Below are 22625 nucleotides of genomic sequence, written 5' to 3' on the forward strand. Positions count from 1 at the left end.
ATGCAGACATATTAGATTTGAAGAAGTTGTTTTTACATATTTCAGACCCCCAGACCACAGTTCATAACCACTCATCTGGTCTTAGTGCCTCATTTTTAAAAATAAGGAAATAACAGCCAGAGAGGAAGGTCAGTAGGCCAAGTGTATACAACTTATTGGTGGCAGAGCTGGGACTGAAAACCACATCTCCTGAACCCTTTCCACTAACTAGCAAATAAATGTTCTTATCATAATGAATCTATCCTGCACCTATTTTACTAGAAGCCTCTTCCTGACTCCCAACCTTCCTCTACCTACTGTCACCACCCAAACCATCCAGCGCACCACACAGTTTTATCATTATGACATTTCTGACAGAGCAATAATTCAATAAACATTTATTGAGCATCTTTAGAATTTTTTTGCCAGATAACTATCCCAGCTAAATCTTGCAGAAGATACAAAGTGAAAGTGGCAACAGTCATAGTATCTGTCATAATAATAATACCTTCTAGTATTTATTCATCATCTCAGGCACTGCTCTGTGCCATGCAATTATATGCATTATCTCATATAATCCTCACAATCAGACTTGGACATATATACTATTTTTAGTTCCATGTTATTTGTTTAAATTTTCTTTTTACGTTTAATTTAATTTTAATTGATACATAATGATTATACATATTTATGGGGTAGAGTCTAATGTTTTGTTACATGGATAACGTTGTGTAATGATCAAATCACGGTAATTTACATATACATCACCTCAAACATTTATCAGTTCTTGGTGGTAAGAACATTCAGATTCCTTTCTTCTAGCTTTTGAAAAATACAATTCATTGTTGTTAGCTATACTCACCTTACTGTGCAATAGAAAGCAGAATGTATTCCTCTTATCTAACTGTAACATTGTACCCGTTCACCAACCTCTCCCCATCCTTGCTCCCTTATTCCCCACCCAGCCTCTGTTAACTTCTATTCTACTCTCTACTCTATGAGATTAACTTTTCGAAGAACAGAAACTAAGACATTCAGAAGTCAAATGGCTTCCCTCAAGTCACACAGGCCATAAATGATGAAACCTGGATTTAAATCTAGACAATCTAGTACCAGAGCCCTTGATGGTAATCACTATACTAGGTAATTTTTCCATGCTGAAGATCAATGTTATCAATGTTAGGGTTAGGGTTAGCTTTCTCTTTCTACCCACTCAGTTTTACACAACACTATTGCTGGGATAGTTTCTCACTGAGAATCTCCTTTGGAATGGCAAACCTAAAGTGATTGCCTCTTCTCAATCTCGCTTCCCCACCACTTCAAAGTCATGCAACATAATACTCTCACTTTAAGAGCTGGCTGCAATCTTTGCATTATTGGAGAAATTCCAGGTACTTACCAATCATATGGTTTCTCAAGAAATAGATTAACTTAGGCAGTTATCACAGGTCCTCTTTTGTTCTCCTCTCTACTTTAGAGACATTAATTAGAATCTCTAATACTTTCTTGCCTGTCTGATAATCAAGCATGTAGAAAACATTAGTTAGGTATTCCTGAAACAGTCACAGAGCCAGGACACAGATTCTACAAGTCACAAGATGGGGAGGTTATGGGTGGGGCCAAAAGCCATCTAAAGCAAATTTGGAATTATACCAAGGTGCTATAAAAGCCGGGAGGACCAATTATTCTTTGGATAAAGTAACAGATATATAGTCGAGGAGCTTGTTATAATAAAAGGCACAGCGGTGTAAGTATCAATCTGGATTTCACTCCTGCCTCAACCACTGTTGTAAGAGGTAAATTATATCTCAATTTGTATCTATAAAATGGAGGTAATGATACAAGCCTGGCAGGGGTGTCTTGAAGATTAAATACGATAATGTATGTGAAAGTGCCAGGAGGATAGTAAATTGCTCTATATACTTGAGAGGGGTTTGCTTCTGAGGACATTGCCACTAAGCAACACTTGAAAATAACTTGCCACAACCTACACATTTGCCTTTATTAATTCAGCAAAATAGACTTGTACACAGTAGATAATTAGACACTTATTGTTAATTTCCAATTTATACCACCCTTGTTGATCCAATGTGCTGCCTTTACTGATCTTTGCCATAATAACAGTAATTACTTTCATTTGTTTAGCTTTTTGTAGTTTGTAAAGAATTTGTATTGATTTTTTAACAGGTCTGTAAGTGTATAAGGTTTGTACTGCATATTAAAACTGGGGCTTAGAGAAGTAATATGACTAGCACAGGGCCCCACAGCTGATACAATCTATGCAGAAAGGATAGGAAAAGGAAGGAAAAGACGGAAAAACATTGCTAGGCTAATATACATACCATGGTTTTTTAGAAATGTTCTTTCTCTATGTTGACGAAGGAAAAAAAAAAAGATTCTCCTAAAGTGTCCAAAATGACCATATGTTTTTTGTTTTATTTTATTGTAAAGGCAGTGACCAATTTGCAAAGACAATTATTTATTAAAAAATGATAAATGGAATTTTGCAATGTCACTAAAATGATTTCTTTAAAACAACACATAAAAACTATAGGCATGTTATTTCTGTTGCCTTTGTGTAAAAAAAAAATCAATTATAAAATTTGATACTTCCTATTCACATTGTTTAAGCTATCTAAAAATACTGGTCAAAGGTTTTAGAATGGGGCTTGAGGAGAAAGAAAATGGAAAAATAGAGAAATAGACACTGAGGAGAGAAAAATGGAAATGTAGCATGATTGCAAACTTTAATGTCATTTGCAGATGAAATGATAAATTGATATAGTCTTACATGAGAAGGCATTGACTAGGAGATTTGGGCTTTCTCACCAGCTTTGCCAGGTGACCTCAGAAAACAATAATAATAATAACAGGGATTATAGTTTATTTTGCCTTTACTAGGTGTCAAGCTCCGTGTCAGATGCTTATATGGATTACCTCACTTAAGCCTTACAAACTTTTATGACTACTATTATTATCATCCCAATATTACAAATGAGGCATTTGGGGCTCAGGTTTCTCAAGGTTATACAATTTAAGCAATAAAGGATGCCAATATCTGATTCTAAAAATCACACTCCTCTTAAAATATAATACTCTCTTTCAAGTAATCTCACCCTGTGAAAGGCAGTTTTCTCTCACACAAGTTATCCCTAGGCTATAATTCTCAGTTCCAATAGTTAATCTGCCATATAGCCATCCGTGGTTTCAGGATGAGACTCAAGAGCACTGGCTTCCTGGATAACTAATCTTATTTCAAGAAGGCCATCCAACATGTATAAATGCCTATTCACAGCTTCTGGAGTATAGTCATGACTCAGCACCATATACAGAATCTCTGGAACCTGCCAGGTTTTGAGGCCTGATAACACACTGAGATTAATACATGGCTCAATGATAGTACAATCAGCCTATGACCTGGTGGTGAATCAAATCTAATTTAGGTAATAGCTGACAAATAACATGTCCTGCAGTGAAGTAGTTTATAAAGAATGCTGAAGATGACTTTGTACTATCAAACACAAAAAGGCTTTGAATCACACAGATGCATCATGTTTGCCAGTAATAAAGTGGTGTCAGTCATGTCTTATACATATACACAAGGAACTTAGGAAGATGCTGAATTATGAAAATTATTGTATGAAATTGAAATACATGTAGGACTTATTTTTAACAAATATCACTTTAACATCCAGCTCTATATAGCATGATTATATTTCCATCCCTGATAAGATTACATACTAACATTATTTGATATTTATAAAATATGTTCAATAAATCCACAGTTCTTATAAAACCATGGGTAGTCATTCTAGGCCATAACTATTTTCATTTTTTAAAATTTATTTATTTATTTATTTATTTATTTATTTATTTATTTTGTAGAGACAGGGATCTCATTACATTGACTAGGCTGGTCTCGAACTCCTGGGCTCAAGTCATCCTCCTGTCTCGGCCTACCAAAGTGCTGGGATTACAGGCCTGAGCCATAGCGCCAGGCCTCATAATGCTTTTCTAGATGCTTTTCCTGTATGACATCTTGAGTTCATCTGGCTAACAAGTTTCCTGCAACACTGTCAAAGCTAGACAATTCAGTTTTGAGCCACCATAGCAACATCTAGGTTTACAGTGTTAATTCATGAAGCAGTTTACAAATTTCAGAATTTGTCCCCAAGCTGAGATCACAGCTTTATTAGTGTATAATTCTATCCAACAAACCACCAACATGCTTTTTAAAAGCAACTCACTAAAATTTTCTTTTGCAACCCTCTAAATAAAATCCCCCAGGTCATCAATTAGTAAATATTTCTTAAAACAGGTCAAATAGTTCTTACTAAATATACCTTATATTCTACTCCAATGAAGTCATAACTGAAGAGCAATGCACTGCCTTGAAAGGCACTACTGCTCTGGAACTAGCAAAACAATCTCTTTTGTTCAACACTGTTCTCTGTACTCCCAGATGGTCCCAAATACTTGTTTGCAAACAGGCAGGGAATACCCAAAACATCCATGTCATGTAACACCTTCAAAAGTAAATAATAGGATATACTCTACCCACTCAATACTCAGTAAAAATAGAATACAAAATGTACAATAGCAATTTTTATATTCCTTCCAGGTTATCTACCAGTATGTTATTTATAGACTGTAAACACATGGAAATGTGGTATTATATTACATATAGTACCATTAGTTATAGAAAAGAATGTTAAAAACAATTAAATATTAATACTTCTATTACATATTAACTATTCAATTATTTCAGGAAGCCTACTACATGCTAGGCACTGTTATAGGTACTGGGGATACAGCAGTGAACAAGACAAAGTAGCTACCCTCATTTCTGGTGTGGGAGACAGACAATAAACATATCAGATAATCACAAGTTGTATAAAGAAAAATAAAGCAGGATAACATGAAAGAATAATGGGTGATTCATTTTAGGTAAGGGTAGTCAGGGAATGACTCTCTGAGAAAGTAGCATCAAGGACTTCAGTGATGTGAGGAAATAAACCAGGTAAAGATACAGGGAAAGAATGTTTCAGATAGAAGGAAGAGCACATTCAAAAGCCCTGTGGCAGGAATCAGCTTAGTAGTTTCAGGAATAGGAAGACCAACAGGATAGGGAACAGAAAAAGTTAGATGATCTCACAAATATATGGTCATTTTGGACACTTTAGACATTTTAAAGGGCTATTGTATGCAATGGAAAGGTAGAAACAATGACCTGGGCTAGAGATGATGGTGACTTTGACCAGGTTGATAGCAGTGCTGATAGAATATACTGGTGGATTGAGTGTGCAGTATCAGAAGATGATGGCTTTATTTTGGCATGGCCATCTGGATAATTGTTTATGGGGCCTAGGGATGATGGTCAAGAGTTCAATTTTGGATGTTTAAGTTTGAGCTGACTAACTAACTAATATCCAAGAAGAGATGAGTAGGCAGTTGAATATTCGACTCTGGAGATGGGGGAAAGACCAGAGCTGTAAATATAAATTTGGGAACCATCAGGATATAGACAACATTTAGAGCCATGTGATTGATTGGAGTCACCTAAGGTAGAGTGTAGATGAGATAAAGACAAGAGGGCCAATGACTGGGACCTTCAATATATAAAAGGCTAAATAGATCTTGCTACCAACAAAGGAGACAAAAGAGAGGCCATATAAGTGAAAGGAAAATCAAGTGGGGAAAACGTTTCAAGGATAAAGTGATAGGTAGACAATATCAAAAGCTGCGGATAAGTGGAGTAAAACGAGGCCTGAGAACGGGCTAATGGTTTAAGCAAAGTGGAAATCATTGCTAATATTGCTAAGGGAATTCAGTCAATGGCACGTTGGGGGGAAAACCTAGATTAAAATGAGTTCAAGAAAGAATGGAAGGGTAAATTTTGACACAGTGAGTATAGATAACTATTAGGGATAGGAAAAAAACAGCGTTTGTCCTATTCTCACGCAGGCAAAACAACACAGAATTCTTCGTCTCTGGTCACCGAAACGTATGGAGATGTCTCCTTCACCAACAACCAATCACTTCTCCACTAATTCAAGTCAATTCTAAGACTATCTACCAGGAGATAGTATCGGATCCCTCAAGTTAAGAGTTCAATCCCTCAAGACTGCCCCTACTTCAGATGCCAATAGCAATCCCTGGGTTGTGACTTGTGTTTCTGACTTCTGGGTATGGTTAATTTGCTAGGATAGCTCACAACTCAGGGAAACACTTTACTTACTTTTACCCATTTATTATAAATGGTATTACAAAGGATACAAATGAACAGCCAGATGGAAGAGATGCATTAGCAAAACATGAGAGAGAAGGCACAAAGCTTCCATGCCTTCTCCAGGTATCTCCATATGTTTAGCTCTCCAGAAGCTCCCCAAACCCAGTCCTTCTGGGTTTTTATGGAGACTTCATTATTTAGGTATAATTGATTACAACGTTGGTCATTGGTGATCAATTCAACATTCAGCCCCTCTCTCTTCCCTGGATGAGGGCGGTGAGGAGATTGAAGGTGAGGAGATCATGTGGTTGGTTCCCCTGGCAAAGAGCCCCCATCCTGAAACTATCCAGGAGCCCCCAGCCAACAGTTATCTCACTAGCATACAAAAAGACATTTACCACTTAAAAGATTCCAGGAGTTTTAGGAGCTATGTGCCTGGAAACTAGCCAAAAACCAAATCTACGTATATCCTATAAATCACGATAACACAGTCCACCTCCCCTTTTTCAAACACAGATTCTTTACATCAAAATGATCATATAAGTCAGAAGATACTGGCACATTCAGTCCCATTCACTCATTAATACAGTCATGCACTGCCTAATGATGTTTTGGTCAACAAGGAACAACATATACAACAATGGTCCCCTAAGATTATAGGTGAGCTGAAAAATTCTTATCATCCAGTGACACTGCAGCCATTATAATGTCCTAGTGCAATTACTTTATTTTTTATAAATGTAATGTGGCCTAACTGGACTGTGTTTCTGAAGTCTACAGGAGTGTACAGTAATGTCCTAGGCCTTCACATTCACTCACTTCTCACTCACTGACTCACCCAGAGCAACTTCCAGTCCTGCAACCTCGATTCATGTCAAGTGCCCAGTACAGGGATACCATTTTTAAACCTTTTATACCATAAGTTTTACTGTATTTTTTCTATTTTTAGATATATTTAAAACACAAATACTTAGCATTATGTTATAATTACCTAAAGTATTCAGTACAGTCATATGCTGCACAGGTTTATAACCTAGGAGCGATAAGCTATACCATATAGCCTAGGTGTGTAGTAGGCTATACCACATAGGTTTGTGTAAGTATGCTCTAGGGTGTTCGCACGATGGTGAAATGGCCTAATGACACATTTGTCAGAAATTATCCCCATCATTAAATGACACATGACTCTAATTAGTCCAGTCCATTATCACGTCTATGAAAATGTCTCCCAGGGTGGGGCCACTCAGGTTTGCAGGCTTCCAAACCTCACAATAACTCCTTTGAGAGGTTTGCAATGAAGGAACATAAGGAGCTATGGCTGGGAGGAGATCTCTTTTCTTCCCTCTTTAAAACATGGATGGAGAACATCGCACATGAAGGTTTAATCCTGCTCTTCCTTAGATTCTTGTCACACCTATTTAGCAATGATGCTGTTCTTATTTTATGGATACAGGTCAGAGTACTTTAGGATATACTTATCAAAAGGTACCCATATTAAGGCAGAGCATTTTTTCTGAGGCATTTAGAAACTACCAAAGTTTAGTTTCACCAACGATTACATTAACAAGTACTTTCCATCTGCTAAAATAGTTTTGCAGCCTGGCAAGGTGGCTCACGCCTGTAATCCCAGCACTTTGGGAGGCCGAGGCAGGCGGATCACGAGGTCAGGAGTTTGAGACCAACCTGGCCAACATGGTGAAACCCCATGCTACTAAAGATATAAAAATATTAGCCGGGTGTGGTGACACGCACCTGTAATCCCAGCTACTCAGGAGGCTGAGGCAGGAGAATCACTTGAACCTGGGAGGCAGAAGTTGCAGTGAGCCAAGATCCTGCCATTGCATTCCAACCTGGGTGACAGGGCAAGACTCCATCTCAAAAAATAAAACTTTGCAAAGCTATCTCCAACTTCTGGCATTTCTAATAGAATATTATTTTTTTTAAAACCTGCCCTTTTTCCAGACTATAGAACATGTCTACTTCCTATGTGCAATCTGAGGTTTCATTTGTTTTCTTCTAAATTTGTTTTCTGCAGCAAAACTCATCAGAAAAAGAAAACTTACTATTGTATATTTTTGTAAGGCAGTTTTAAATTGTGGTTGTTAGTCTTTGGCTTAAATGATTCAAACCAAAGATCTGAATCAAGAGAGTGGCAGAAATTCTGGTTCTAGTCCTAATTTCAAAATGCAGAATAGGAACACATAGACTTTATTGTATTTTGAAAACTTTGCAACTAAGGGATCAAACAATATAGCTGTGCATCTTCCCAAAGAGTTTTAGTAAGTGCATATCTCTAGGCAAAATTCTGTTTATTCTGGCTTAGCTAAGCAGGCTATTTGGAATGCAGAACATGGAGGGCAGCTAGTTCATCATTTCAGGCTCTTGCCATCTGCTTCTTCCTCATGTCCCCCTCTCTCCTGGCCCTCTCCTCTCCTTTTCTTCTTTCTACTTTTCTTTTTTTCTTTTTTCCCTCTTTTCCTCTCTCCTACTGATGTTCCTCTTTTCCATTAGTGCAAATTAATATATTTTTGCATCACTGGCTGTCCTTATTTTTAAAATACTGGGGCATCCTCTCTTCACAGTACATTTTTCATTAGTTTTTTGGCTTCAGAATAATATTTTCCATTATGTCACTTGTAGATTAAATCTGCAACTTTGTAAGCTTACTTTTTAAAAGTGCTTATGACTAAAAAAAATGTCACTGTTCAGTTGCCTGTAGGCAGAGCTTTATTGTTTTGCAGCACACAGATTGCCCCTCATAGAAATGGATTTCCAGCTTTAAGACGACTGGTTCCTTATACTCGTCGGCTTAAAGACTAAATCCACCTCATAATCCTAAGTGGCAGGTCTACTTACTTCTCCCAATTTCTCGTTGTTTTGATAACTGCTTTCGAGCCTAGGCTAGACAACATTTTTTTAGGTTCCTTAGAGTCTATTTTTATAACCTGTGTTTAATTTATACCTTTGCTTGCTATATTGGTGCTGACATGGCCACAGGCATCCATCCAGATCTTTATTTCACAGGCATTTCCTGAGCATTCATTTTGTACTCAACGCTGCAGATATGAAAACAAACAAGACACAGTGTTTCCTCCCCTCAAGTCTATTGACAGGGCAGACCAAAAAAATTAAAAATAGTCATAAAGTGTGGGCTTTCTCTCAGACTACTGGTAGAAATGTGAATTGATGCAATCCTTTTTGGAGGTGATGTGGCTGAGATTACTAGCTGTCTCCTAATATTCACTGTCCCCTCCTTCAGTGGTAACAGAACCCCCAAGTTGTAGCTGGGCACGTGGTCACACAAAACAAATACTACAGTTCTGAGTGCCCTTTCAGCTATATGTGACAGGTGATTAAGTTCTGGCCTAAGAGATGTAAATGGAAGTGTTATCTCCAATCTCTTGAGTCAGGCCTTTAAAGAGAATAGACCTTTTCTCCCCTTACCTGTTCTTCCTTTCCTCCAGCCTGCTTGTTAGAATGTGATCTTGGCATTGAGCCACCTTGGATCAAACAAATGAGGGAAACACCCTAGGCATGGCAGAACAAGTTGAGAGTAGCCCAAGGCCCTTGTTGGCCTCATGCAATAAAGCTGCATACTTTTCATGCAGCCCTGGCTGGATTAGCTATCCCCAGACAGTCATGTGAGCGCAACATAAACCACTGTTTTTTTAAAGCAGAACCTGTGATCTAAAACTAATTAGAGGAGTCTTGAAAAATGCGTATCAAAACACTTCAAAAGTTCATATCCTTTTAGGCCAGCCATAGTGGCTCACGCCTGTAATCCCAGCACTTTGGGAGGCCGAGGCGGGCAGATCACTTGAGGTCAGGAGTTTGAGACCAGCCTGGCCAACACAGTGAAATCCTGTCTCTACAAAAACACAAAAATTAGTCAGGCGTGGTGGTGCACGCTTGTAGTCCCAGCTACTTGGGAGGTGACAGAATTACTTGAACCTGGGAGGCGGAGGCTGCTGTGAGCTGAGAGCACGCCACTGCACTCCAGCCTGGGTAATAGAGCCAGATCTTGTTTAAGAAAAAAAAAAAAGTTAATATCCTTTTAACCCCAAATTTCCAGGTAATCAAAGAAGTATGTGCTTCTGTAGTGAGATACCTCTTTTCCACATAACCTTTGAGTCTGAAGCTCCTGCAGAATTCTTATGAAGGGCCACATTTAGCTTATATAGCACTTCCTTTAGCTAAAGCCTCTGACCAAGTACCTGGGAAATAAACCACACTCAGCCACCCCACTTGCAAATATTACAACCACAAAATGCTGAAGTAGAAATTTTTCACAGGGACAAAAATACAGTATGACAATTTTTCAATGTCCCCCTTTGAGGTTTTCAAAGTCCTGAATGTTGTAAACAGGAAGATATAAGTGGGCCAGGCACTGTGGCTCACGCCTGTGATCCCAGCACTTTGGGGGGCCAAGGTGGGCAATCACTTGAGGTCAGGAGTTCGAGACCAGCCTGGCCAACATGGTGAAACCCTGTCTCTGCAGGCGGGTGCCTGTAATCCCAACTACTCAGGAGGCCTAGGCAGGAAAATTACTTGAATCGGGAGGCGAGGTTGCAGTGAGCCAAGGTTGCACCACTGCACTTCAGCCTGGGAGACAGAGCAAGATTCTGTCTCAAGAAAAAAAAATAAGCTGTAAGTGCTGGAGGACGCTCTATGGCTTTCTGGTAATTCTGTTGCTATGAACTGCTCACACGTGCCGTAGCACTTCTACCAGCATCATGAGTTGTTGCCATAATTTTCCGAAGGCTGTTCTGGCAGTGCACTCACACAGTTTTAATCTTTTTTTGTCTCCACGTTTTCTAATGACTGGCAGCTCACTCCACATGCTTTGGTTATTATCAGAATATCCTGAAATTCAAGTTTTCTCTCAATGAATCAGGGTTATTTCTATCAACAGTGTACATGTTCTTCCTGCAAAAGTGCCAGATAAAGAAGATAGCTGATTCTATAACCAGAGATTAATTACTGCTGGAAGAGCAAAGGCAAGCATGCCAGGGAAAGAGAACTATGTGGAGTACAATCATCCCAAAGAGCATGGCCTTGTCTTCCATTTTAAAGCATCAATGGAGGGTTAGAATGACTAGCACCTCTTACCCTCTAGCCCCCGCTTTACTTCTTAGAAGAGGATGGGGTTCTCACTTTAGCCACACATATACTAAAACTGGGATGATACAGATAAGATTAGCATAGCCCTTGGACAAGGATGACAAATAAATTCCTGAAGCATTCCATTAAAAAAAAGAATTTTTAAAAAGGTGGGGCACTCTTAGGGAGGTCCTAAGCCCTCCTTATTTTCTGATACTTACAACCAGAATACAATGAAGTGTATGTACAAATTTTCACATGCAAACACATTCTTGGCTTCCACTATCTATGACCATGGCTTAAATACTGCTTAAATCACTGCTGGGTGCTGATGAAAGAACTCCCACTGCAGATTAGTTCCATGATAATTGCATAACATTTCATGTTAAATAAGCCCACGGTACTACTCAGGAGCCCTATTACTTGTCTCTGTTCAACATCATTCCATTACTGACCATTACAAACCTTTTCCATTCTCTTAAATCATTTCATCCCTTCTCCCTTGATCTCAGCACATGAGCTTGCCTCATACTTTGGAAAACAAAATTGAAACCATCAGACAGAAATTCCCTCATCTTTCTGATATGATACAAGAATCTTTCCACATTATCTCTTCTTTCCCTCCTGCTCCTCATATCTGTTTTGAATTCTAACCCTGCTCACACTTTCAAAAATGTTACAGTCATTTTTTTCATCTCTCATATATCTTCCACATACATAAGATGTATGTATGGATACACACATCTCAGCTAAATGCATCTCATTCGCTTTTAAACCTGTTCGTTTCTCCCGACCGTAAATATAAAAACAAATTACCTTGCCTACATATTTGTCTGTAGCTACTGCTCCAATACTCCCATCTTCTTCACAGCCAAATTTCCAGAAACTTCCCCTCTCGCTCTTCATCACTCCATTTCCTTCTGGATTCTTCCTTCACCTCACCACCAATCCATAGCTCTACTGAAACAGGTCCCACTAGAATAACTAATGACCTCCATGTTACTGAATCTAATTAATATTTTAATCCCAATCTTATTTATGTTTCAGCAGCATTCACCTGTTTATCATCATCCTTCTTGAAACACTTTTCCCTTGGCTTTTCTGACACCCATTTCCCAGTTTTCTTTCTACCTCTCTGGTCACTTTTTCATTTCATTTTCAGGCTTATCCATTACTTATCCTAATAGTAAATGTCAGAGTTCTTTGAGGTTTGGCCCAAGGCCTTCACCTCTTTTGATTCTATATTCTCCCTAGGTAATTTTTTCTGCCCCCACAGCTTCCATTATCATCTATATACCAATGACTTCCAAAATATATCTCTGATATACTTTGGATATTGTCCCCTCCTAATCTCATGTTGAAATCTGATCCCCAGTGTTGAAAGTGGGGCCTAGTGAGAGGTCTTTGGGTCATAAAGGCAGACCCTCATGAATGGCTTGGTGCTGTTCCCTTGGTAATGAGTCAGTTCTTGCTCTATTATTAGTTCATGTAGATCTGATTGTTAAAAAGAGCCTGGCACGTTCCTCCCCACTCTCTCTTCTTCCCTCTCTTGCATGTGACACACCTGCTCCCACTTTGCCTTCCACCATGATTGAAAGCTTCTTGAGGTCCTTACCAGAATCTGACGCCAGAACCATGCTTCTTGTACAGCCTGCGGAAACATGAACCAAATAAACTCTTTTATCTATAAACTACCCAGCCTTAGGTTTTCCTTTATAGCAACACAAAACAGACTGAGACAATCTCCCATGTGAACTATTCTTCTGAGCTCCAGGGATGTATATCTAATTGCTTTCTAAATATCTTCACATGGAAGTCTCAAGCATACATCAAATGCAAAATGTCAAATGCCAGAATCATGATCTCCCACTTGAAAACAAGTGTTCTTGCAGTATCCATTCAACAGTAGAAGCCAGAGAGTTACCCTAGACATCTACACACCACCATAGTCAATCCATAGTCAAGTCCTGTCCATTTCTCAAATATCACTCATCAGTCACCAAAGGATTTTTCTCAACAATATTTTTAAACTATATAATTAACAAACTTATCAAAGAAAAGCATGGAGAAGAAAGTATATCTTCCTTGGAACAGTATTAAATTTCTCCTTAGTCAGATTATCTTAAAGTATCTAGAAAATCCTTCAATACATGATTTCAAATTACTGATGGATGATATCATTCAGTTATCTCTGCTTCAGAGAACATGAAATCCATGAAGATTACAAATACCCAAAACATTAACACAACTTTTTTTTTTTTTTTTTTGAGAAGGGTCTCATTCTGTCACCGAGGCTGGAGTGCAGTGGCACAATCTTGGCTCACTGCAACATCCATCTCCCGGGTTCAAGCGATTCTCCTGCTTCAACCTCCCGAGTAGTTGGGATTGCAGACACCTGTCACCATGTCTGGCTAGTTTTTGTATTTTTAGTAGACACAGAGTTTCACCATGTTGGCCACGCTAGTCTCAAACTCCTGACCTCAGGTGATCTGCCAGCACCTCCCAAAGTGCTGGGATTACAGGTGTGAGCCACCATGCTCAGCCAACACAGCTGATCGTCTTCCTTTTCTTTATTTCCTTTATCAAATGCTAGGATGACTTCCCAAGCCAGAAACCTAGAAGTCATCTTAGATTCCTTTCTCTCATTTATCCTCAACCACCATTTCATGCACATACACAATATCCTAAAGATTCAATTCTCTAAGCATCTTTGCAGTCCATCTGTATCACTCCTTCTTCACTGCCACGACAGATTCTAGCCATTACCATCTCTTGACTAATCAACAGCAATAACCTCCCCATGCATTTTCCATCTTACAATAAGTCGGGTTCTGGTCATTCTCACACTGTAGCTAGCACGACCTTCTAAAAACTCAAATATGTTCAAACTTTTTCATTGGTTTCCCACTGCTCTGCAGAACAATTTATAATAACTCACAATTCAATGTGCTTCTGGTGTGACAGTGTTTTTCTAAGCACTTCACTGTATTAATTCACTTAGTCCTTACTATGGTATTATGAAGTAGGTACTGATGTTATCACATTTTACTAATATAGAAACTGTAACACAGAGAAGCTACATGTTTCCCTTGGGGTCTCATAGCTATCAAGTGATGGAGCCAAAATTCAAAGCCCGGCAATGCCATTTCAGAGTTTGTGCCTTTAACCTCTATATTGTGTTGTCTTATAAAACAACATACAAAATGTTTAGCATGGCAAGCAATACTTTTCCACTTTTAGACTCATCTTCTACTTATAGGTCTTGAAAAGTCGGGTCTTATTTTATCTCTAAGCCTTTTCCCACTGATATCAATACTGCTTTACCTAGTCTAGTCATTTAGATTTAGCTCAGGTACTACTTCATTCTATAAGCTTTCTCTATTCTCTCCCCCTGATTGGATTGCGAGTCTCCTCTGTACTCTCTACTAAAATATAAGTGAATAAAATTCTGCAATATTTTAAAAGGCACTCACCATTTAGTGAAGAGGACAGTCTTCTAACCAGACAAGTATGTGGCTACGTTATTTTGAGACGATCATTTGTGTTTTGCCCTGTTTTTTCTCTTTTTCATCCCATTTCTAGAAGATAAATGGGCCATTTTATTGTTTCTTACCCATGGAAATTCCTCCTCCCCTGTTGCCACTTGTCTACACTTGCCTTCCTGGCTTTAATTTTCCCAAAACCCAGACTCATGGGAGAGATTATTCTCTCTAATATCAGTGAGGATCTCAAGACAACAGATGAAATTCCTTTTAGAGCCCTGAGAGATGGAAAAGGGACACAGACTTTAGACAAAAAGAAGTCAGGAGTCTGATAGGAGTTGGTGGTGGCAGGGAAAATAGGGAACAGCTCAACATTTGATGGCAGCAGCCTAAAACAGGGGCAAAAGCTCAGAAAAGTTTCAATGAGTATGCCGAGCCTGAAATACAGGGGACCCAAACTCAGCAGTGATCCAGTTCCCCAAGCCCCCAAGCATAGCATAAGAGCAGCAGCAGCAAACATGAAAGGACCATTCCAGGTGGAGACAAAATGGGGTATCAGAGAGTACATCAGGGAGTTGACAGAAGATTAATGATCAATAGCTAAAAGGGCCTCCCCAGTACGGATGGTCTCCAACTTACAATGGTTCAATTTACAATTTTTTGACTTTACAATGGTGCAAAACCATCACAATTTTGATATACGTTGAATTTTTATTGTTTCCCAGGCTAGTGATATGCAGTTACATGAGATAGTCGACACTTTATTGTAAAATAGGCTTTCCGTTAGATGATTTTGCCAAACTGTAGGCTAATGTAAGGGTTCTGAGCACGTTAATGGGAGGCTAGGCTAAACTATGACGTTGGTAGGTTAGGTGTATTAAATGCATTTTCAATTTATATTTTCAACTTACAATGGGTTTATTATAACCTCATCATAAGTTGAGGAGTATCTGTGTTTTGGTGTAGCCTAAGGCCTCAAAATATTTGTATAACTCAGCAGGAGGCTTGAGTATTGACTAAAATTGTGTGTCTTACTTTCCTGGCAGAATGTTGAATACAGGAGAGCTTATAAGAACATTTTAAAATGTGAAATTTCTTGCATATCCATTTGTGGACTAGATTCTTACTAATGTCACTTATAATAAAATGTAGTAAGTTCCAGGAAAGAGGCAAGCATTTAGAAGCACAGAGGACAGGTACTCAATCTGGTCTTGGGAATGGTGGTCAGGTAATTAAATAAATGCAGGGAGTTGATAAAGTTTAATGAATTCAGGGATCTACAAATAGTTTGTTTTTGGCTGCAGTATAAGATGTACATAGGCATGCCTTTTGAGCCACACTGAAAGACTTTGGACTTAATCCTGAGGGCTATCAGATACTACTGAAGGATTTCTGAACCTGAGGGATATATCCAATAGACAGCTCAGTTTAACACATGTAAACTGCAGGAATACGGCTTTTGCCACCCTTGAAAGAACAGATCTGAGGGGGACAAGAAAGGAGACAGAAACAACAAGTTAGGAGACTTTTAAATAGTTCAGGATAGAGATAATGAAGACCCATAGTACGAAAATAATAATGCTCTAAAAAAGATGGAACACATAACGTATATTAAAGAGGTAAAATGGACAGGCTTTAGTGATCAGTTGAAAACAGAGAATAAAACTGGAGAGATTGTAGAGATATTTGGACCACTGAATTTGCAGGTAGCATTTGCAATAGAGTAGTTCACAAATGAGACTACAGAGTGACCAGAAAAGAAGGAGGAAGGAAAGGAGAAAGTGGTATCACAGAAACTAATGAAGCAGAAGATTTCAAAGAGAGAGTATTAAAAAGCAAAGTGCCTCACATGTCAAAAAATTCGGGGACTTGAGAAAGTAGGACAAGAATTGAAATGTGTCTGTTGCATTTGGAAATAAGAAGTAATTAGTCTTTTTTTTTTTTTTTTTTTTTTTTTGAGATGGAGTCTCGCTCTGTCGCCTGGGCTGGAGTGCAGTGGCGTGATCTTGGCTCACTGCAAGCTCCGCCTCTCAGGTTCAGGCCATTCTCCTGCCTCAGCCTCCCGAGTAGCTGGGACTACAGGCGCCCGCCACCACGCCTGGCTAATTTTTTGTATTTTTAGTAGAGACAGGGTTTCACCGAGTTAGCCAGGATTGTCTCTATCTCCTGACCTTGTGATCCATGCCCGCTTCGACCTCCCAAAGTGCTGGGATTACAGGCATAAGCCACCTTAGTAAAGGCAGTTATATGTGTGGACCACTTTTATTGAAGCCTTGTTATACAGGTTGTACACAACTTGGTTATACAGGGAATGGTCAAGAAAAGATGTCTCTTTTATTTACTTTTTATTTTTATTTTTGTTATGAAAAGAACTCAATGGGAGGAAAAGGTTAAAAACACAGAGAAGAAAGAGGATAATTATGAAAAGGGGCCCTGAGAAAGCAAGAGGACAGCATGTGCTCTAAATCACAGACAAATTGAACTTGGACAGATAGAGGGCTAGTTTTTCCTCTCAGACAGGACAAAAGCATAGGTGAAGATACAACTCAATGTGTGTGTAAAAAACAGGAAAGTGGGTGGATAAGTGGTTCAAGCAGATCTGATGGCTTTTATTTTCTGTGTGAAATAGCAGGCAAGCCCATCTCCTGAGAATAAATGCATAATAACTGAGTTGGAGGCTTAAAAAGAGAGGAAAAGGTTTGCAATAACCACTAAAGAGGATGTAAAAGAGCCAAGGGAATTCCAGAAGAATCTGAGTAAGGACATGGAGAAGGATGATCTGGTTAGCACTGATTCATTCTGCAGTTCTCAGCTAAGACGTCAACTGCTCAAAGATGAAGTCCCTGTTACGTGTTTTCAGAGAATTGACTACCTTTCTTTTAGAGACTTATCATGGTTTAAATCTTATATTAATTTGTGAGATTATCTGATTAATTTATGTTTCATTGGACTGCAATCATGAGGTCAGGGATATTAATTTTGCTCATCATTGTATCATTTAACCTTTAGTTTCCCATCTCTAAAATATGGAGAACAATAATTCCTTTCTACATGATCAGGAAATGGATATAGTTAGGTTAGCGTGAAACTGGAATTTAAGATATAAGAAGACAGGGACTTCTGATTGTTCATTGATGTATCCCCGGTGCCTAGCACAGTGCATGACACATTGTAGAAGCTCAATAAGTATTTACTTGAATGAATGAAACAAATATAGCTTCATATTTGGTGTCATAGGACACCAAGTCTCTAGACTTCCATTCTAGTGCTCTTCCCATTCTCCTACAGCTATCTACAGCAGATGATTGATGCATTATGTTTATTATGCTAAGGGTCAATGCATATGCATTATTATCTTTGTTTTGCTCAAGAAGAAAGTGAAGCTCTGAAAGATGAAGTATCATGTGCAAATTAAACAGCTAGTAAGTGGTGGATCGAAATTCAATCCTAGGTCTGTGTCACTCCAAAATTTGATCCCTTTCTAGTATTCCATAATACCTACTCAGGTATTAGACAATAAAAGGTTTCATACATGAACCTTTCTAGGAGTATGCATAGTTGAAATTGAAACTTTCCCATCAACCTCCCCACTGGCAAAGAAAAATAAACAAATAAAAAAGCATTACTTTAGTGGTAAAAAATCTCAGGAAAAGTAACTATGACAGGCCAATGAAGATAACATTTATGGGCATTCATCTACCACTGCCTCCCACATCACACCATGGAAGCACCTACCAATCTACTCTATGTGACCCTATATATTATCCGTCTCCCCAGAATAAATTTTTACCCCACAGGCACAATGGAAGACCCAATTCTAAAGAGTTTATCTTCTCAGAATTGTCTCAGAGTGACCACAGAAGTAGCATGGGGTAATGGAAAAAGCCACATAGATCTTGGCATGACAGTGATACGGGAGGGGGGCAGGAAAGTGCTGGGTAGAGAAGGACAGAGTCCCTGGCAAGGGCTCCACCCTAGGGACTGTGCCCATGGACCTAAGTGGGAACAGGCACTCCTGTTTTCACGCCCAAATGTTGCATTTTCCATGACCACTCTGGCTCACCATGTTCCCCATCCTGTGCCCATAAAAACTTGAGACCACAGCGGGCATGGACACAAGTGGTTGGACATCAAGAAGAGCAGAGGAACACACCAGCAGACATCAGCAGACATCAGCAGACCAACATGGACACTGAGGGGAGTTTGACCAGGGGCGGTTGGAGGAGTATCCAGGGGAAGATCACCTTCGCACTCCATCCTCCTTCTGGCTCCTCATCCATCTCACTGAGAGCCACCTCCACCACTCAATAAAACCTTGCATTCATCCTCCAAGCCAATGTGTGATCTGATTTTTCTGGTATACTGGGCAAGAGCTCAGGATACAGAAAGCCCTCTGTCCTTGCAGTAAGGCAGAGTCTAATTGAGCTGATTAATACAAGCCATCGGCAGACAGCAAAGCTGAAAGAGCACACTGTAACACACACCCACTGGGTTTCAGGAATCATAAACACTCACCTCTAGGTGCTGCCATGGGGTTGAAGCCAAAAGCACTTCCCACGACCTCTGGACCTGTCTGTCTGCGTGCTCCCATAGGGGTTTCAGCAGCCTGACACCGAAGAACTGACCCTTGTGGCATGCCCTGTGAGGGGCATAAGGGAACTCTCCCGTTTCAATACTTGAGCTATCTCTATCCCAATGTTCTTATCTATGAAATGAAGGCAATATTACTTGCCTACATAAGGCTTAGGAAATGATTAAATGGAATAGTGTATATAAAATGTCTGTAGCACAGTGGGCATAATAATTCAATTGTTAGCTGTCTAGTGCTTCCTTCATATCCAGAAGCCACCTCCTATTGATTCCTTGAAGACACTGAAAAAATATATCAAAAGGAACAAGCAACCCACCCCACCCTGACTTCTCCAAGTTGTAGCAAAATACATATGATACATTTCTTTGATTAAAAAAAAAAATGCCTTGGAAGCAGCAACTAATCATTTACAGGTGAGATCTCAGCACCAAAAAATAAAAACAATCCAATAGGCATTCTGCCTCTCCTTTGTCTTATCCTACCGTTCAAATAGTTATTTCTAACATTTTATTGCCTTTCATAACATTAGGTAGAGTCAGGACATCTGGTTCATTTTACAGATGAGGAAAGTAAGATAGGGAGGGTGGGGTGTCCATTCCAAGGTCACACAGCTATGCAAGGAAGATCTAGAATTGGAAATCAGATTTCTCGGTCCTTAGTTTAGTACTCTCCCCACTTAGTAATAATAAAGATAATAATAGATCTGTGCAATTTATTTGAGTCACAAACTCTCTAAAACATTATAGAATTTATTAAAATTTCAGTCAAAAATAGCTGAAATATTTTATTGTCTAATATCTTAGTAGGCAGTGTGGAATAGGAGAAAGAGCTCAGATTTTGAAGTAAGGCAGACTTGGGATTGAATTCTAATTCCACTCTAAAGCATTCCAGAGTTTTAAAAATTTCAATAAAAAATAGCTGATGCGTGCTTGTAGTACCAGCTACTTGAGAGGCTATAGAGGGAGGATTGCTTGAACCCAGGAATTCAAGCCCAGCCTGGGCAACAGAGTGAGAACCAATCTCTTCAAAAAGTTGTTTTTAAAGAGCTCATTAATCTTTGGTGTTCATGTCCTGCTTTTTTGTATCGTCTTACATATTTAAAGAAGAAAACTAATCTGGAAGCACCCAAAATAGGTACAGTTTGTAAAAGTGATGTTCATTATTTAAGTGTTAACTATAGAGGAAAACAAGCATCAGAAGTATGCGATGATAGTTCATTTCAGAGCAAAAGCTGTGAAAATTGGAAATTTTATATGAATAACTCTACTGTATATGAAATCATAATATAGGAGCAAATTATGCATAAAAGGACACGCATATTCTATAACTTAATTCAAAACATCATACAAAGATAATGAAATCATTCATTTTAGAGAAGTTCTATGATTGTCTGTGAGCTTAAGAGATAAAAGTTGCTGCAAAGTCAAGGATTCTGACTCATAGAAAAAAATCACATAGAAATTAATCTCAGAGAACATCCTAACTCTAAAATGCAACTACCTTACCACCACCAAAAAAAAAAAAACAGGTTTGCTTTAAAGAAGTATGAATTTTATAGAAAATAAAGGCTAATAAGAAAACAACAATAAAAATTAAAGCAATAGTGCTATCCATACTGATGATCCAGCACCCATAAGCTTCATGTGGGAAAAAAATGCAGTACTCCCCAAATTATTGTTGTATCAAATCAAACTATTTTTGCCCCAAAAAGATTCAAGATCCCATTAGGAAAAAGTGAAGAAAGTGAAACAAATATTCAAAACTTACCTCTTACCTGCAAACTTTCTCCCCTAAAGTATCAGACTTACTCTATATGAATAATGTGTCCAGTTGTAATCAAATTCTGTAATACCACTGAAGACTGTCTCAATGAACAGCTCCTTACTTTAAATGGATTTTAAAGGATCTTAGAACTAAAGCCTTTCTTTTAAAAACGTAGGAGGAGCTCTTGCTTTATCCATGAAAAATACCAACTGTCATTAGAAAATTTGCATTCAAAACAGGTCAGCATTTAAGGTTACATTTGTCAAAAGATTCAGAGGAAATTACAAAGTTCATCTGAGTGTTTTCTTCCCCCTTTTAATTAGCTCCTGATACAGCATCTTAGTATGCCAGTGTTTTCTTTTTTCTTTTTTTCTTTTTTTTTTGTTTTGTTTTAGCTGTGTGACTCATGACATTGGGAAGCATTTGATTGCCAGGTTTATGTTGTTTCCTCAAAGTGTACTACCCAAAGGCATTATTATTTTGAGTTTCAAATACTTTAAGTACAAAAGGAGTCATAAATAGATAAGGAATCCAGAAACCTGGATTCTACTCTAGGCTTTCCCTCCCAGTCAGCTCTGTGACCTTGGGCAATTTCCTTAACCTCTTTGGGCCTCAGTTTCAAAAACTTATTGAATGGGATCTCAGAATTAATCTGGTCTAACCTCCTATTCCCAAATAAAAATTGCCCCTGTACTTTCCCTAAGCAATTGTCAGTTTCTCATGTGTAAAAGGAGCCAATAGAACTATATCATTGTCTAAAGCTTCCTTGATTTCTAAAATTCTTGATGTTGTAATTAAAATTCAGTAAGTGTTATGTATATATGTTGTTTCCCATTGGAAATTTATCAAATCATTCTTTACACAACCAAACAGGAGTTTATTTTTGTAAATTCAGGCCACCACCAAATTGTCCCTTATCCTTCAAGTCTCCAAAGAGGTTTTGTCTGCCCCTGGTTTAATCTCCATGTCCAGGAACCACGCAAAGCCATAAGAAGCCAGAATACTTTTGATGCTTTTCTGGAGCAGATGAGATGCCAGTCATTTATTCCCAAAAGAGAATGAATTGAGGCTGTATCCAATCTGTACACTATCCGATAGATACAAATTATCTTCCTTGCTTTGGAACACAGGTTCAGACTTGATAACTTCTCTCAGATTCTAAAGATAGGTTTTACACTAAATACGTGAATAAACAAATAAAAGGCAAGAGTGTGAATGAAGAGTGGGCCACGTGTGCAATCCTCTCTCCACCATTAGCTTTATGTTGTACCCCAAGATGTTTTTTACCCCTAGATGTCTTTCTTTTTTATTCATTTCCATAGCTGATGTTTCTCCCTAAAATAAAGTTAGGAGGGTGGGAAGAAACTGGGAATTGTTTAGGGAGTTTTGTATTTACTTTTCAGATGTCAGCTGATTTGGCTCTCTCACAATAATTTTTAGCAGAAATTATTTATCAGGCCTACAGGAGGAATTTTCTAAT

The 22625-nt window shown here is 38.6% G+C and overlaps 1 protein-coding gene and 1 non-coding gene across 4 annotated transcripts in view; one reads left to right on the plus strand and one right to left on the minus strand.

Moving 5' to 3' along the window:
• The window catches only part of IL13RA2 (interleukin 13 receptor subunit alpha 2), a 37540-nt gene extending 16188 nt beyond the window's left edge, over window positions 1-21352 (minus strand). For 2 of the 3 annotated variants that reach the window (XM_015128055.3, XM_015128054.3), the window contains exon 1: window positions 21149-21351. The gene's annotated coding sequence lies outside the window, so the exon portion shown is untranslated. Of the gene's footprint in view, window positions 1-21148 lie in introns of all 3 variants that reach the window. The other variant, XM_028841972.2, reaches the window with a different exon arrangement.
• Window positions 11353-11461, plus strand: LOC114675186 (U6 spliceosomal RNA). Its single transcript, XR_003726280.2, has one exon. It is a non-coding gene; the product is annotated as a U6 spliceosomal RNA (small nuclear RNA).
• Window positions 21353-22625: the final 1273 nt, after the last annotated feature.

This window comes from Macaca mulatta, chromosome X (genome assembly GCF_049350105.2).
Source record: "Macaca mulatta isolate MMU2019108-1 chromosome X, T2T-MMU8v2.0, whole genome shotgun sequence".
Lineage (NCBI taxonomy): Eukaryota > Metazoa > Chordata > Mammalia > Primates > Cercopithecidae > Macaca > Macaca mulatta.